At 40.2% G+C, this 15,704-nt stretch overlaps 1 long non-coding RNA gene across 1 annotated transcript in view; it reads left to right on the top strand.

Moving 5' to 3' along the window:
• Positions 1-580: 580 nt before the first annotated feature.
• LOC106043556 (uncharacterized) overlaps positions 581-15,704 on the top strand; it is a 146,657-nt gene continuing 131,533 nt past the window's right edge. Inside the window, exon 1 of the long non-coding RNA XR_001211746.3 lies at positions 581-637. This is a non-coding gene — a long non-coding RNA (uncharacterized lncRNA). The remainder of the gene's footprint in view (positions 638-15,704) is intronic.

Genomic DNA, 15,704 nt, shown 5'->3' with positions numbered 1-15,704 from the left:
CCCAATGGGAGTGACAAACCCGTTTATCTTCTGAAATGCTGTCTATCACCACCATGGCTTCAGTCCCATACCTGCCTTTACTCCACTGCCACTTTTCAACTCTGGCCTAAAGCTGCTTATGTCTTAGATGTAGCATGGGAGTAGCTCTGCCCACCACTGCGTCACCCTATGTGCCTTCCAAAGGCAGTCTGTATGTCAGAGTGGGAGAAATCAGGGGTCCTAGTAAGGGAGAATCATCACATGAAGAGTTATGCAAAAACAAGTTGCACCAACCCTGCAGCCACACAGCAAGGTGCTGTCACCATCTTTTGCTTCTGCAGCCTGTCTGTGCTGTGGTCCTGCCATAGGCTGCTCCAGAGGGCTTTGGTGCATAATAACTTGATGCTGGCGAGTTTTCCAAAAATACAGGAAGGAATTACAGCAGTGGGCAAAAAAAAGAGATGAAATACATCTGGGAAGTGATGTGCTACACCAGTCTCGGTATGGCGTTAAGGGTCAGATGGGCTTCGTCAGTCATTGGGATCAGCTGTGGGGATGAGTTTAAATTTAGGTTTAGGGAGAGGCTTGAGTTTTGCTTTGGCTTTTGCAGAAGGCAGTAGAGGAGCTGTGCTTGGCTAGAGCATTCATGCTGATTAAGGTAACACCTTTTATAGTATTTTTTTTTTTAATCTCATTTGTATTATTAAGTGTTTGTCATATCTCTTGATACTGAGACCCTGGGAAGAAAGCTTCAGCTTTGCCAATGTATTAGATGTTCTTTAAGGTGTTAAAAATAAGCAGATTTCATATGTTCAAAATCATTTTGGCACAAGTGTCTTCAGATAATGAAGAGCTGTGTGCTAGGTACTCTGGTTAATGAAGTGTCCTTTAACAATTAATTTGTCAGATTCAATGTATTTTTTCATGCTAAAAAGAAAAAATAATAGTGTTGAAAGCCTGGCTTAAATGCCGATCTGGGAGGAGGATTCCAACAAAGCTATTAAGATAGCAAAAATTAGTTCCTGTGCTGTGGCATTAGGGGTTCAGGCTGAACCTCCTGGGGTCAGAGTGGTTAGCTGCTGCATTCAGTAGGGTGAGAGGAGACGTGTGCTGTGTTGTAACCGTTTGTATGAGTCTGAGTCCCACCTCTCTTCTTGCAAGCTTCCTTTGGGGGTAATTCTACTCCAGGTTTTGGCTTCCTTGCCTACATGGCCTTCCTAATCAGCTGGCTTTTCCTCTGTAGAGGAGGAAAAAGTGTTTTCATTCCTTAGTCTCAAGTATCTTAGAAAACCGGATGCTTTGCGGGGTAAAAGGCAGAGACCAGATGAGTTGCAGTCGCGTTACGTAGAGGTGGCCCAGGTTCAGAGAAGAGCAATTTTCTGGAAGAAAAGAAAAGGAAATGCTGCCTATTATACACAGCTTGAAGGAATTGTCAACCATATGAAAACACCCGTGTATATATTTCTGCATAATTTTCATGTCCTCTAGGAGTCTTGTTTTCCTGCTTTGCCTTCCAATGCTGTTCAGGAGTGCTGTCACCACCAATGTTGTGCTGACTGTGTCATGCTGTGTGCCACCCTGAGGGTGACCTCCAGTGCCTTGTTATATTTTATCATTAGCATTCATCAGGCTGATATGCAGAAAAATAATTGTCATGAGTTTATTTTTTTCTCACTTGTTTTTAAATGTTTGACACCCATTTTTAATAAGCTAAGGACTTTGATGCCTGGAAGAGATGCTGTGCGTCTTTTATTTATGTTGTCAATATCCGAGAAAGCAACTAAATATTTTCTTGGATCCCTGAGTGTTTCCTTTGGAATATTTGTGAAGAGGAAAGCTAACATAGATCTGGAAACACTTCGGACGTGAGGCTGTGCTCTCGCATATCCCATCGCTAGATGGCAGGCGGTGTGTACGAATGCGCTCCTGCCTTGGCTGGGGCTCAGAGCATCCGCCCGGAGACACCGAGCAGTGCCAAGCAGTGAGTTAATTTGTGGAGACGAAGGAACTGAGCAATGACAGGCAGTTCACTTCGGGAAAACCTGGGTGAAAGGGACAAAAGCTGAGCAGACAATTAACTCCGAGGAAATGTCTGTGGCACATGCTGAATGGGCAGGCAGCAGGGAACGGGTGCGGATGACAGGTGTCAGGCGGACAGCTTTCCTTTGGGTATGTGACAGAGGCTCTGGGGGATGTTTGCTCTTAAAAGATGGGAGTGCTGTGTTTTTATTTTTATCTTTTTCAATGTAGATGGTAAAGGTACATAATAGCTATCAAGCAACAGCAAAATTCAGTTTTGGCTCAATATCCCATATGGTTGTTAGCAAATTCAATCCCCCTAACCGTAGCAAAGGGGCACTGGTGGCAGTTTATGTACATATTTAGAGTTAAACTTAAAAGCAAAACCAGTGCTTGGAGAGTTTCCACTAACAGAAGCTAGGCTTCCTTTCCCTGTCCTCAATGAAAAATGCAGACCTGCTCTGTCTTGTTGCAAAGGGGAGTTGCTGCTTGTTTGATGTTATTTGGAGGGGAAAAAATAAACACCACTCATCTGGGCCTTTAAAATCAAGCAGATGCTCTTGCTGTCTCTTTTGGGAGTGCTGCGAACTGATCCCTGTTTCCTTGCATACCTGGGCTTTGCTGCTGTGCGTGGGAGTGGCGCTGGCAATGTCTCCCATGGGGGGGGGTCCAGCAGCCACTGCCTCTGCAGAAAACAGTATTAACTTGTCCTTAATGATTTGCATCAAGTAGTGTTTTCTTTTCTTTCTTCCTAATGTCAGAAGAAGGGGGAAAAACAACAACAACAAAACAAACACAACCACAAAATTGGTTGAGTCACCATCCCTGGAGGTCTTTAAAAGATGTTTAGATGTAGAGCTTACTGATATGGTTTAGTGGAGGGCTTGTTAGTGTTAGGTCAGAGGTTGGACTGGGTGATCTTGGAGGTCTCTTCCAACCTAGATGATTCCGTGATTCTGTGATAATCACAGGAAGTGCAATAAATACCTTGTTTAATCTTACTACTAAATGTGTGTTAAGGTAACTACCATTAGGTGTTCTGCTGGAACCCACTGATGCAATGAGAGAAATGGGAACTTCAGTGAGCTAGGACCTTGTTCTTTAAGTCTGGTAAATAAAAGCTATCAAAGAATAATCTCTAGCTGCTTTAGTGTTATTCATAATAATCTTCCATTTGTATTTGGTTAAATATTACACTCTCACTGATACTGCTCCTTTGCTTTTGGATTCAAACCCCTCCAAAAGCAAGGACTGAGAAACTTTTGAGACAATGGCACTTGGCATGCTCTAATTGGGTTGCTGTGGTAGGGCAGGTGTGGAATTCTTGGCTAATAGCATTCAAGGCAAGTGAGTAGGGTAATGAAAGGAGTATTGATCTGTATACTAGTTAACATTGCTCCTTCGAGCTGAGGAGATTGATGATATTTGAGGCTCTTCAGTTTAAAGACGATAAAGGAGTTGGTGTGTTATTCCAAGGAACATGACAAATCCTGGTTTCATCAAATGTCTGCCACTTCTCTAATGTGATTCAAAGGCAAAGATAAATCTTTGATTCAGGCCTTACTTCATGGATATTTTATTATCTTCACTCTAGTGGATACATTTTTGGCAACTTAAAGACAATCCTAAGCTTAAATATTATGGGAATAGGAACTGACTACAGAAGACTTCTGGATTTTGACTGTTACTGTGCATACTCTCTATGCAAACAGCATGATATACTCAGTTTCAGATGCAATTAAGAGCTCTGAAAAGGCATTGCATATTGTCTCCACTGTAGGCAGCTGTATCAACAAAATCTTCGAAAACTATCGCTGCAGTATCAGTGGGACTTCTAACAGGCTTCGATAGTTTTATCTCCCTTTGAAGAAAACCCTAGCTCTATTTAATAAAGAAACAAACAAAGCCTCAGATTAACCAAAATGCAACAAAATCTGGCTTCCTATTTAAAGAACTAAAATCAAACCTATTTGTATAAATCTGATGCTTCTCTGAAGCATGACTTCTTTTAAAATAGCTAGTTAATCAAAATTCCCTAGAAAATAGGGAAATGCATCTTTCATAGAAGTGTAAAGTGACGAAAAAAGAAGAAAAAACACACAAAATGAAAAACAAGCAAACCCTTGAGTGCTGAATAAATAGTTTCAAATTGTAATGCACTTGAAGAAGAACAAACAACTCCTGCAGGAAGAATCTGAGACCTAACTCTTCCTTCTACTCCAGCAGTCGGGATTCTATTAATGTTATAGGTTTTAACTGGGGGAGTTTTAAAATAAAAAACCATGTATGTGAACTGTGGTCTCACACATGTTCAAACATGTTAACTGTGAGTTTGAGTTTTTAATAGCATAACATCATACAAGATACCAAACTTTTCCATCTTATGTACATGAACTGTCCAGCTGAGGTCTATTTATCCTAAAAAAAATTGGAAACTTCCTTAGACCACTAAGAAAATATTACATTTTAAATACTTACAGCTCCTTGTCCCTTTTGTTGCTACTCCTGTACCATGGCTGCTGACCTGCTGCACCCAATAGAATATTCCCTAAATGAAAGGAGAGACTTTGTATTCCTGGCAACACGAAATGCCTGCTGAACTGGGTGTACTGGAAATTTTCAGCTGTAATCAGTCACTTTTTTACTTTAATCTCATGCAGTTAATTTTTAAATGTTAACATCTAATAAGGTTATCAAGCTATTTCTCTGTATGGTTATGAAACCTCTTGAGTGCGGTCAGGCCCATTTGTTTAATCGTGGGTTTTATAACTGGCCATTGATGTGGCAGCGTTGAGTCCGGCTGCTGTGCTAACCAGTTACTTATGTTTGGCCTTCAGCTTGTAGCACACCATAAAGTCAGTACCTCACTGTTTTGCTTTCAGACCTATAATCCTGGGCAGGGGGGAAGAGAGGAAGGAAATAATGAAAGAATATTAATTAAAAATTTAATTTGTTCAGCAGAGCTTTGGGGAAATGCAAACTTTCACTCCCAATACATTCAGCAGAAGCAGTGCATGTCTCTATCAATATGGCTGCAGCAGCGCATGCTGTTATTAGGCAGTCATTGCACATAAGAACTAGGATAAAGACAGTTTAATTAAATGACTTTCCCATTCCATGCCTTTCTCCATAAGATGCTTATTCCAACAGGAAAGGAAGCTTTGTGTACATCCATCACCACACACAGTATATACCTTAGCTTTCTAAGTGCAAGGTTTCTGAAAAATAAGATTTTTTTAATACATCTTTCATGCTTCAGTGAAATGTGAGAAAAATCCTGGACGTTGCTTTCAGCAAGGACTCAGATACTTTATTCTGACCATAAGAGTATAACTTATTTAATGTGTATCGCCATACATATCTGCATAACTGTACAACAATCATGCAGTTTTAGTGGTAGTAGATCTTGCACAGAGCATAAGTGGCAGTAATATTCCAGGAGATGTTCATTTTCAGGTACTAAACTTGCAAAAGGATGCACATTACGAGGTCAGGAGACTCATCCCTTAAACAGTTGTCATAGCTCATTCTTAAAGCCTGAGCAGTCATCTCCATAAAGTAGGATCGTTGCAACTGTGAAATATTTCAGTAGACCATATTTTAGTACAAATAAATAAGTCTAAATAGGATGCAAGGTGGTAGATATGGCAGGGTGGGTTTTTAGGTTTGTAATACAGGCAGGAATATTTTTCATGGATATGGGACACTTTTTTTTTAAAAGGAAGAATAAAAGGAGAAAAAAAATGGTTATTTTAGCTTAGACTAATGTGGTGGGGGAAAATCCAGTACAAAAATCTGATCTGTTTAAAACACGGAAATTAACAGTGCAATTATACTGTCCAGGATATTTGAAACATGAAGCTAAGCTGGATAGATGGTGATGGCACTGATATTTACAGTCCTTCTGTCTCTACAAGAAATGAGTGTTAAAACCGTGCACCGCTTCTGAATTTACAGCCTAAGAACAGATGTTCATACAACAGTTGTTGAAGTAAACAGCATGGGGTGGGAGGTGGGTAGGGAAAGATGTGAGGTATGTTTTGCTTGAACAACCAGTCAGTCAGGTCTAGAGCTGGAAAAAGAGGTGAGAACTTGCTCAAATGCATCTTACCTGCTTTGAATCTCCATCTGCTTTGAGTCAAGTCACGTGAAAGATGCACGGTGATAGAATGAGGCTAAAAAAGCCCTGCTGAAAGAGAAATTCCCTGTAATGTTACCAAAACCAGCTGGTATGTATATCGTGCAAAATTTAATTCTAGTATCTGCTGCTTCACAGCCTTTCTAATAGGTGAAGTAAGTTCTTCCGGTAACCTTATACTGGGTGTGTGTGAGATGTAGTGTGGTATATTTATACTAAGGTAGTTTACAGTGAAGTTCATTTATTTGAGTGAATATGCTGTAGATTGCAATTAATGACATGTCTCAATAGCAAAAACCTATACTGCTGTTTTACTCTAAAGTTAAATGTTCCCAAAAGAATCAAATGAAGTAATGAAACATAATTTATGCCCTTGTTTGAAGCTGTATCATCTAGTATATAATTCCTATCAGAAGCTCTTTTATTGAGAAGTATTGCTGCTATCAATGCCACTTTTATATTAGAATTTTTTTTTAATACAAGCATACATTTTTCTTTCCAGCTTTGTATTTTATTATTTCTTTCAGTCACTCATCCCTGCAAACCCCAAAGACAAACAGCTGAGATTGCTGGGGGTGAGGCAAAAGCATTTATCACTCCAAATTCTGGTGCATAAAACCCAGGAGATCAGAGTGATTTCTGAATGCTGAACGACACCTGACACACTTTAGGAAAAAGGAGGGGGTGGGAGGGATTTACTTGTAAGCTTTCAAAGTGGAAACACAGGATGAAAAACATCGTGTTACAGAAATAGAAAAGAGGAGATTTATCTGGAATTACTACTTTTAAATTCCTAGGTGAACTGAAATCTTCCTTAAGAAATGGGTTAGGCCTGGTTACATTTTATTTAATAACTCTCACTGTAATACCTAGCTCTGATACAGCAGTTCGTATATGGGGTCCTCAAGGCACTGCTTCTTTAACCCATGCTTTATAGATAAGAGAACTAAGATACAGAAAGGTGAAGGAAGGTGACATCAAGTGTCAGATGCCTGAGCCCTGTGGGTTTTTGGCTGTAGGTTTGAATTTCAGTTCCCTGATCATATGTCATTAGAAGAGGCTACTGCATCTTGTAACTACTAATTTAGTTCGTTCTACTTGGAAAACAGTCATTCTAGAAATGCAGTGTGATAGATGCTGTTCATTTGCCCAGGTGCCTTCCCCTTCCTCTGCGCATGCTGGCTGGCAGTGTGACGAGCTGGGTGGCACTGGGACAGGTGGGCACTCAGCATCTCCAGCTGATGCCTAGGGGCATCCCGTGGGTCTGTGACCCTTCTCACATTGAGCAGAGCTGCTGAAACAAATGCTGATGGGAGCTGTGCAGAGCATGCTCACAGGATGCTCAAGACAGTTTCAGTAGACTCGTGCCCCCAGTCTACCCAAATTTTTACATTTTTAACTGTAAGGACTTGCAGCTTGATGGGGATGCCAATGCTTATTGTCCTTACGATTCCCATTCAGTCTAGATGCATCTTAAACTCTATCTTGGGGCATAGTACGCTCCATTTCTGGCTTTAACTGGAGAAGGACAAAGGGAGCCACACAATGTGCATTTGTCTGCTAAAACTGCAACATAATTCATTCATGTCTAACATCTTAAAAGCTTTTTCAGTTTTCAATGGCATTTTGAGTATTATACCTTGTCAGTCTATTTTCTTTTTGAAAGATTTTATATGTGGGCTCTGGGTACTGAGGCAAGACAGTGCATTCCCCAAAGCAGATGCTACACCGATCAGCATCATGTCTGTACCTGGCAATTCCTTAATCCAATGCCAATATTGATTAAAGCAAAGTATGCTGGTTTCATGGTCCATTAGGGGGTCTATGCTAAACTTTGTTAGCAGTGACCTGGAATGCATGTGCTGCTTACAGACAACAATGAGGCATTTGTCTCTCTAGCACTGTCTACTGTTGGGGTGGGTTTCTTTATAACCATTTCAGATGTGTTCTGTCATGCACTTATTTCACCTGGGTGTCTAAATCCTCTGAGACTTTAAATGAATTGTTGCATATGTTTTTCCAGAGTTAACAAAATGCCAAAAGCCTCCGGTGCTGCATGGCATTTAAGCCACCCCAGCCTGTGATAATCTACAGCAGGAACACTTGAGATTCTAGATTTCTTCAATAAAATACTGCCCTGTGCATGCCTCAGAGTAACACTAAACAAGCACACATCCAGCAGACAGGTAGGGTACCATGTTTGTGTTGGGCAGGAGCTAAAGCTTGCTACTGCCATGCTGGAGAGACAAATGCCCTGCTTACGAGATGATTCATGGCTGGAAGATGAGGTATTATCATTGTGGTCAAGCATAGTCACTTGGTTTGAAGATATATGGGATATTTATACAATGGGGGACAATATATGCATTAACTGCGAAACAATCAGAAAATGTCTGTTTTAGCACAAACAATTTTAATTTTTTAACAACCGCAAAAATGAGAATTCACGTGTCCTCATTGAAAGGAGTGGCAAACCGTGAAGTGATGTTTCATAGAGTAACTCAAGTATTCCTGCTTATCATGATTCGAGTGAGACTACAGATAGCATTTTATTACAAGATAACGTGACTAGTCACGTTTCTTGGCATACTTGATCACCCTAGGGAATTTAAATATTTAACTCCAATTAATCTTTGAAAGATGCACATAATTCTCCAGGAAAGTGAAAGCAAATAGATTCTTGTTAGATGGGTTTGGATCAGATTTTTATTACAGTTTCCATTCCTATGCTTACATTCTCCTTACTGCTTTTGAACTCCCCGTCAACCTGAGTCCTCCCACAGTGCATTTGACCAGCTGTGGAGCCACCAGATTTTCAGAACTAAATGACAGCATTGAGATCTTCTCGTGTTGTTCACCTCTTTGGGTTACTCCCATGATCTCAGAGCTGATCCTTTATTTTTACAGCTGTTCTTTACGTTTCTCTGAGATGCGGTGTTTTACTTGGGGAGCATTTCTAGATACTGCTTTTGTTTCATAATGCAAGTTGTGAATTATTAAGTCCTTTGGCTGTCATGTGCCAGTGGACCTTTCTTTGATATGGTTAAACACCTGAGAGGTGAGCCTCGGGGCTTTCCTCACTGTGGGGTATAAAATATGGATTATTTCTTACCGTAAAAAAAAAAAAATCCCCACCTTTGAAATGTGTTCAGTGAGAAAAGTGTGCAAGGTTACTGCAGCCTTAGGGCGACAGTAATGTATGCTCCACAAGCTACACAAATTTGACGTTGTTTTTCTTTTTAAATAAAAAGCTGCCACAAAACAGAGTACCGTACAGTACTTATCAATGGGTGACTCCTACCAAGATCTGAAATGCCATGAACTTCATGATTTAATGCATCAAAACTAATACATCTGAGGAGTTTGGAGTGTTGTAGTCATTAAATAGAGAAGAGCTTTGCTTTTTATCAGAAAAGGGGTTGGGAGAACCCTTCTAGGTGATGGGGATTGTCCCTGCTGCTCACATTCGATGCAGGGACTCTGAAGGTTGTGTTTGCATTCAGTGGGGTCCAGCAGAGCTTCCCTGTTCGGCTCTGATCTCGTTTCCTTTTCTGCACTGGTCCAATGTAATGTCAAACAATTACAAAGCAATGCTGCATTTTTCATAATTTATGTGCTATTGATAAAAAGGCAAGATCTGTTTTACTAATGCCAGTCAATTGAGTACGAAATCCTCAACTTGCTCTACTGAAAAATACTAAACATTCTAAAAAATGAATCATATTTGTTGCCACGCTGACTATCATAGGAGATTGGGTATTTATCCAGGACAAGGTATATCTATGTAATGCAACCTGCAGGCAAATAAAACTGTTCAACTCTGCTTTATTAACAATTTTAGACAAATCCACTGGCAAGGGAGGCTGTTGGGGTTTCTTGTTCTCCTCCCTTTCCCTTTGGTGTGCAGCACAGAAAGGCTGTCCCATGGAGTAGGGGGTGTTTGTTACTGTGCTTCTGAAAGGCAAATAAAAACAATTTTCTTGCAATCCTCTGTGATTTTAAAATCTCCGCAGCAATTTAAATCTATCCTGTTGCTGGATGAGCCCCTGCTCCTGTGAGGAACATCGGTTATGTGGGGTGGGGAACTGCTCCTCTTTGGGAGGTTGTCTGTAAGTTATATGGTAGGTACCTTGTCAGGAGGAAGTGATACAAGTATACGTGGTTCTTTATCCTGAAAGTGCCTTCTGGTCTCAAATTAGTGGAAACAATAAAAGAGTGTCTGAAAATCTATGTCCCTTTATGGGAACCACAGATTTTGTCTAATGTGGTTCATCTGCCTACTTGGATGTGCTGAACAGATCTCTAGGGGAATGGTTCAATACTTCTTTCTATTATTGTTATTTTAAAGCAAAGAATAAAGGTTAAAGTGCTTCTTCTCTTTTGCTTCCCTTATTCTCTTTAATCTTCTGGCTTTTCTGTCTTGCCATATTCCTCCAGCTCAGTGCAGGTAGGTACAAGGCAGTGTGAGAAGAACATGTCACTGTGATCATCAATACAGAGTCATTTTCAGTGTCACTTTCTGCCATAGTCAATACAATTGTACAGTCCTTGAAAGAATGACCTTTTACATCTTTGGAGATATCTGGATTTCATGAGCTGAAAATGGCTTTTTTTTTTGGGGGGGGGGGACATGGGACTCTAGACTAGTCACAAAGCAACCTCCTCTGAACTCATTAGTTTCCACTGACTCTGTTAATTTTCTGACTTTCACTGCATGTGTGATAAAAACTGAAATATTAATGTATGGGGAAACTTTGCATTACCAATTTTTTGTTTTATTCTTAAACTTTCAAATTCACTGTAGCCTGTGCATGTCCCAGAGCAGTAAGATATATGTGACTCTCTCAAGAGTGACTCTTAGGCAGGTAGCTAATGAGCTTTATTGACTAGGAAAAAGATGTTATTGGCCTGAGTTTAAGTGATGCCTGTGGCCTCTACATATCCCAGGCCAATACCCGAAGTACAATATAAGATGCCTGTCCCTCCTGCTTTCCTTCCCTTGCTTCCCAATATGTTTAGTGTGTTGAGCCTATAGCAGATGTGGTCCTGACCCCAAATCCATTCCCTGAGCTCTCTGGACAATTGGTACCTTGCGAAGAAAGACTGTTTCTATAAGTTACATAATAGTATGTATGTCCCCCAGACTGGTCAGGATCACAAGAAAGCCTTTGGAGAACAAGCCTGTCTGTGCAGGCGGTTATGGAGTTGGTCACTGTTGATAAATTAAGTGCCAGACTTTTAAATGTAATTTTTAATCACATGTCTGACTTAGGTTTAATTATCTGTAAATGCTGGAAGCAGACTTGAAATGATATATGCTTTCAGGAAGACACTTCAATGTGGCTCAGGAATACTCAGAAATATTCTGTGTAGCTGGGGTTATCTGCCTAATTGAATGGAGAGGCTCTTAGGAGAACTAGAAATATTAGGAAGAAATTCTTTTCCTAGTCCATTCATAGCTGGACTGAATAGAAGTTGCAAAAGTTTCCCTGTTCCCTGGGAACTGAGGACAGGACATGCGAGGACAGGACAAAGCTGTGCCAGGGGATGTTCAGACTGGACGTTAAGAAAAAAAAAATCTTTACTGTGAGAGTGGTCAAACACTGCAACAGGTTTCCTAGAGAGGGGGTTGATGCCGCAGACCTGTCAGTGTTCAGGAGGCATTTGGACATTGCCCTCAATAACATGCTTTAACTTCAGTTTAGCCCTGAAGTCATCAGCAGTTGGACTTGGTCTTTGTAGGTCCCTTTCATCTGAAAATTTGAACTGAAGAGAGTTCAACTGAGCTATTCTATGATTTTTGTGTGGTAGTGTGTTTTTTTTTGTGTGTGAATAAATGGTGTTTTGTTTGGAACAAACATTTTAAGTCATTTTAACAAGTCTACTGTCAATCCCTGGAGCACTTACCTAACAGCCAATCTTAAATGGAAACTGCAGCCTGGATGTGTGACTTAAAACCTCTGATGCTGAGTGATTCCCACCAGGGTCACCTGAAAAACAAACATGTAAAACCCCACCCTAGATGGATGGAGGAAAGGTTGAAGTACACATCCCCTAGCTGTAAAAAAAAAAAAAAAACAAAAACTACAAATCTCTACTCTGTATTGTGTTGAAAAATTAAGTGTATTTAGGTCTATTTTAAATGGTGTATCTTATAGTTGGAAAAACAAGTGCATTTAGTTCTGATTTCTTAAATTGTGCATCCTAGAAGTATGAAATATTGTGGTTGTTGCATATAGTTCTAGACGTGTTTGTTCCCAGGGCAGTGTACACAGTGTCAACATTCCAACCCAAGAGGTCTTTCATACAATTAGTAGCATATTTTAACAAAGAAGAAATGTGAGGATTTAGGTCTGTTCATAGCTCTGCTAGAGACAGTTGATGTTTGGATTTCGTAACTTTTCTATATATTTCCACATTTTATTTTCCTGTTACCTTTAATAAATTCCTTCAGGATTTTTCCACAAACTGAGTGAGGAGAAGAATGTCATTTCTTGCAGAATGTGTTTTGCCATATTGTCAGAAAACAGGGTTATTCTGACAGTGGAAAAATGGAGATAGCTATGATTTAAAGAATGGAAAGAATTCATGACAGGAGTGGAGATCTGTCCTTGCTGGGAGCCTGCATGATGTACTTGATCATGGGTATTGATTCAGCCCATCAAAACGTATTGTAGTAAATGTAATTTATGCTTTGACCTTCAGCCAGCTCTCAGCTGAAATGGAAAAACACGGTACAGATACTTACCGATGGGTCTACTTATCACTTTTTCTAAGGAAATACAGGATGGATGTATGAATTCAAGCAACTGTGCAATGGGGAGAGTGAGGTAGAGGCAGGAAGGATTTTCCAGTGGAAAAAACAGATGGAAATCTCTTCTACAGACATTTCTGTGGATAACATTCAGCTATACTACTTCAGATAAAAGAAAATTATAAGCCCCAGAGAACAAATGTGCCCCTTCCTCTTAAATTCCATTGTTTTTTCATTATTAGGTACTAATTTTTTAGGACAACTCTGGTCTTGGAACTTGGGTAGCCACTTTCAAGTGTTCAAGCTGCACAGAAACACTGAATCAGAGTGGTAGTTTCTATCGGCAGCAAAGATTAAGGGTGCACCTAAATGACAAGAGCAATGAATTTATGATGAAGAGGGGGATAAGCATCACTGTAAAGGCAAAGAAAGTACCAGTTTGGGATAAGGGACTCTTAGTTACAGAAAAGCAACCTGTTACCTAACCTTTAGCAGGATGATCTAAAGGATAAAAATATTTTTTAAAAGTTTGCAAGGAATCTTCACCTTTAATGCAGTTATAGTTTTAATACAAAAATGTTATAAGCAGGTTAACTAGAAGTTAACATGCATAAGGGCAAACATAGCTTGTGTGAACGCTGACAAGATTGAGAGTACGTAACTTTATATAACAGCATTTTATACAGGTATCTGTAAATCCATGTGAAGTGTTAATTTACCAGTTGACTGTGATCCCCTGGTATATTTTAGCTGGCGTGAACTTGGGATGGCTCTTTGTTTGAGGATTGTGAGACTGGAAATGACTTACTGTATAAAAACCCTCTTATTCTCTGCTGGCATGCTGAATATGAACAGTTACTCACAGTTCATTCATATTCATATCATATGAACTATTTCAAAGGAGGTTGTAGAATCCTGTTTTTATCAGAACTGTTTTTCTACCTTTAAGCCAGGCTCTCCATATCATTAAATCAGCTGCAGACTGATGGCAGTCTTGTTAGTATGGCATGAAAACAATGCAGTGTTAAGAAATGCCTGCATGTCCCTGTAGCAGTACACTGTGTGTTATAAGATGCTTGTCTTTCATGTCATGATGCAAGAAGCTGGTGTATGAAACCTTGTGTTTAGAGGGGTGAAAGACAGACATTTATCAGAATGAGTTCTTGACTGAAATAGCTGGGAGGTTCTTATGCGCTAAACATGCAGTGCCCTTGGGACATGAATCTATATACACATGGATCTTTAAGTGGTATAAGGGGCACAAAGTGCTGATCAGTGGATTGCCTCTGCATAAATGTGAGCATTTCTGAGGGAGTGGTTTGAGAAGTATGTGTGGAGAAAGAGTTGCAAATCTTGAAGCACATCATAGTAATCCTACTTGTTCTTTGGTAGGAAAGAGCATGAAATACTGTAAAAATGGGGAGGGTGTGATTATGGAGAGAATGATACTGTGCTATAGTCTGCAAATCCTGTGTGTATTTGTGGCAGAATTATTTAAGGACACAAACAAACAAAAAAAACCACCTTCAGAGGTAAAAATGCCAAAATGCTAATCCATTCTCATGGCAAGAACAGAAAATAGCATACCAATTATTTGTCCTGACAAACTAACAAGAATAGGGAAAGGTACAATCTCATTACCACCTTAATCTTCTGGCACTTTTTGGATGCAGTACAAGTGATTCTATCAATCTAGAAACAAAAGGATTATTTTTGGGCCAATTATTCAAGCTCAAATACTCTCAATATATGAAGTAGGTTGATCTAAAAACCCACAGCACCGAAGACTTCTAAGATGGATGGTATTCTGCTGGCAATGCATAATTTGTTTCCTTAATGAGATTATTTGTCATGCAAGTATGCATAGCTTTCTCCCAGATGTGTGTGCCTTTGCTGTTACTGTACAGTGTTTTTGTCTGTCGACTTGTCTGGTGTAGCAACCAGCTGAACTTCAGATGACATTCCCGTAAATCTACTTTCATAATCAGGCTCATGTTTCTTGGTTTTATCCGGTTCCCTCCCATTTTTTTTTTGTTCCTTGATTTTTGTCTTAATAGTCAGAATGGATGCAGTGTGACTTGGGAAGGTGGCTGTTTCATAGAAATATTCATTCAAGTCAGCGTAGCTGGTGTTGGGCATTATCCTCCACTTTCACCCTGGAGTTCAGTGTGATGCTGTAGAGGTGAGGGTGCAGTGGATGCCTGTGTGTCCCAGCTGCTGCACAGATGTAATTCCCTGCCTGTCTTGATAAATGCTGCCTGGAGCTAATTCCCTGCATTTCCCTTGCTTGGGCTGAAAGTCCTGATGCGAAGTAATTACCATTGATTAGCAGTGGCAGCAGGCACTTAAAGAAGTGATGTTGTTTCTTTGTGCAGAAACCCTAAGTGGTTTCTGTTTGTGGTGTGCTGCTTTTTTTTTTTAAAAGGAAGGTTGTAAATAAATATAGTCTCACTTCACCTGGTGATGGTGTGATGTAAACAGTGGTGAACATGTGAGCAAATCTGTGGTACTGTCTTTTTACCTTTCCTTTTTTTTTCCAGCTAACCAGAGCTCTGTGCTCTTGAGCTCATCTGTCTCTTCTGAGCAGTATGGTCTGAGAGCAGCTCAAAAAGCAATTTTGGTTTAGGCTTCCTTTGTACTGGGGAAGGAGAGGAGAGTGAGCAAGGCTTTGCAGCCAGCTTGACTGCTGTGGATCCAGGCAGACACAGTAATGGGCAGCTTAGGTGATAGGGCTTCTCCAGTCCCCATCCCCTGCACCTTATGTCACCTCCCTGGTGGGACAGGGCCTTCTGGTTTGTCCAAATACTGTTGAAA

Source organism: Anser cygnoides, chromosome 9 (assembly GCF_040182565.1).
Source record: "Anser cygnoides isolate HZ-2024a breed goose chromosome 9, Taihu_goose_T2T_genome, whole genome shotgun sequence".
Taxonomy (NCBI): domain Eukaryota; kingdom Metazoa; phylum Chordata; class Aves; order Anseriformes; family Anatidae; genus Anser; species Anser cygnoides.
This window is presented reverse-complemented; position numbering and strand designations above follow the sequence as displayed.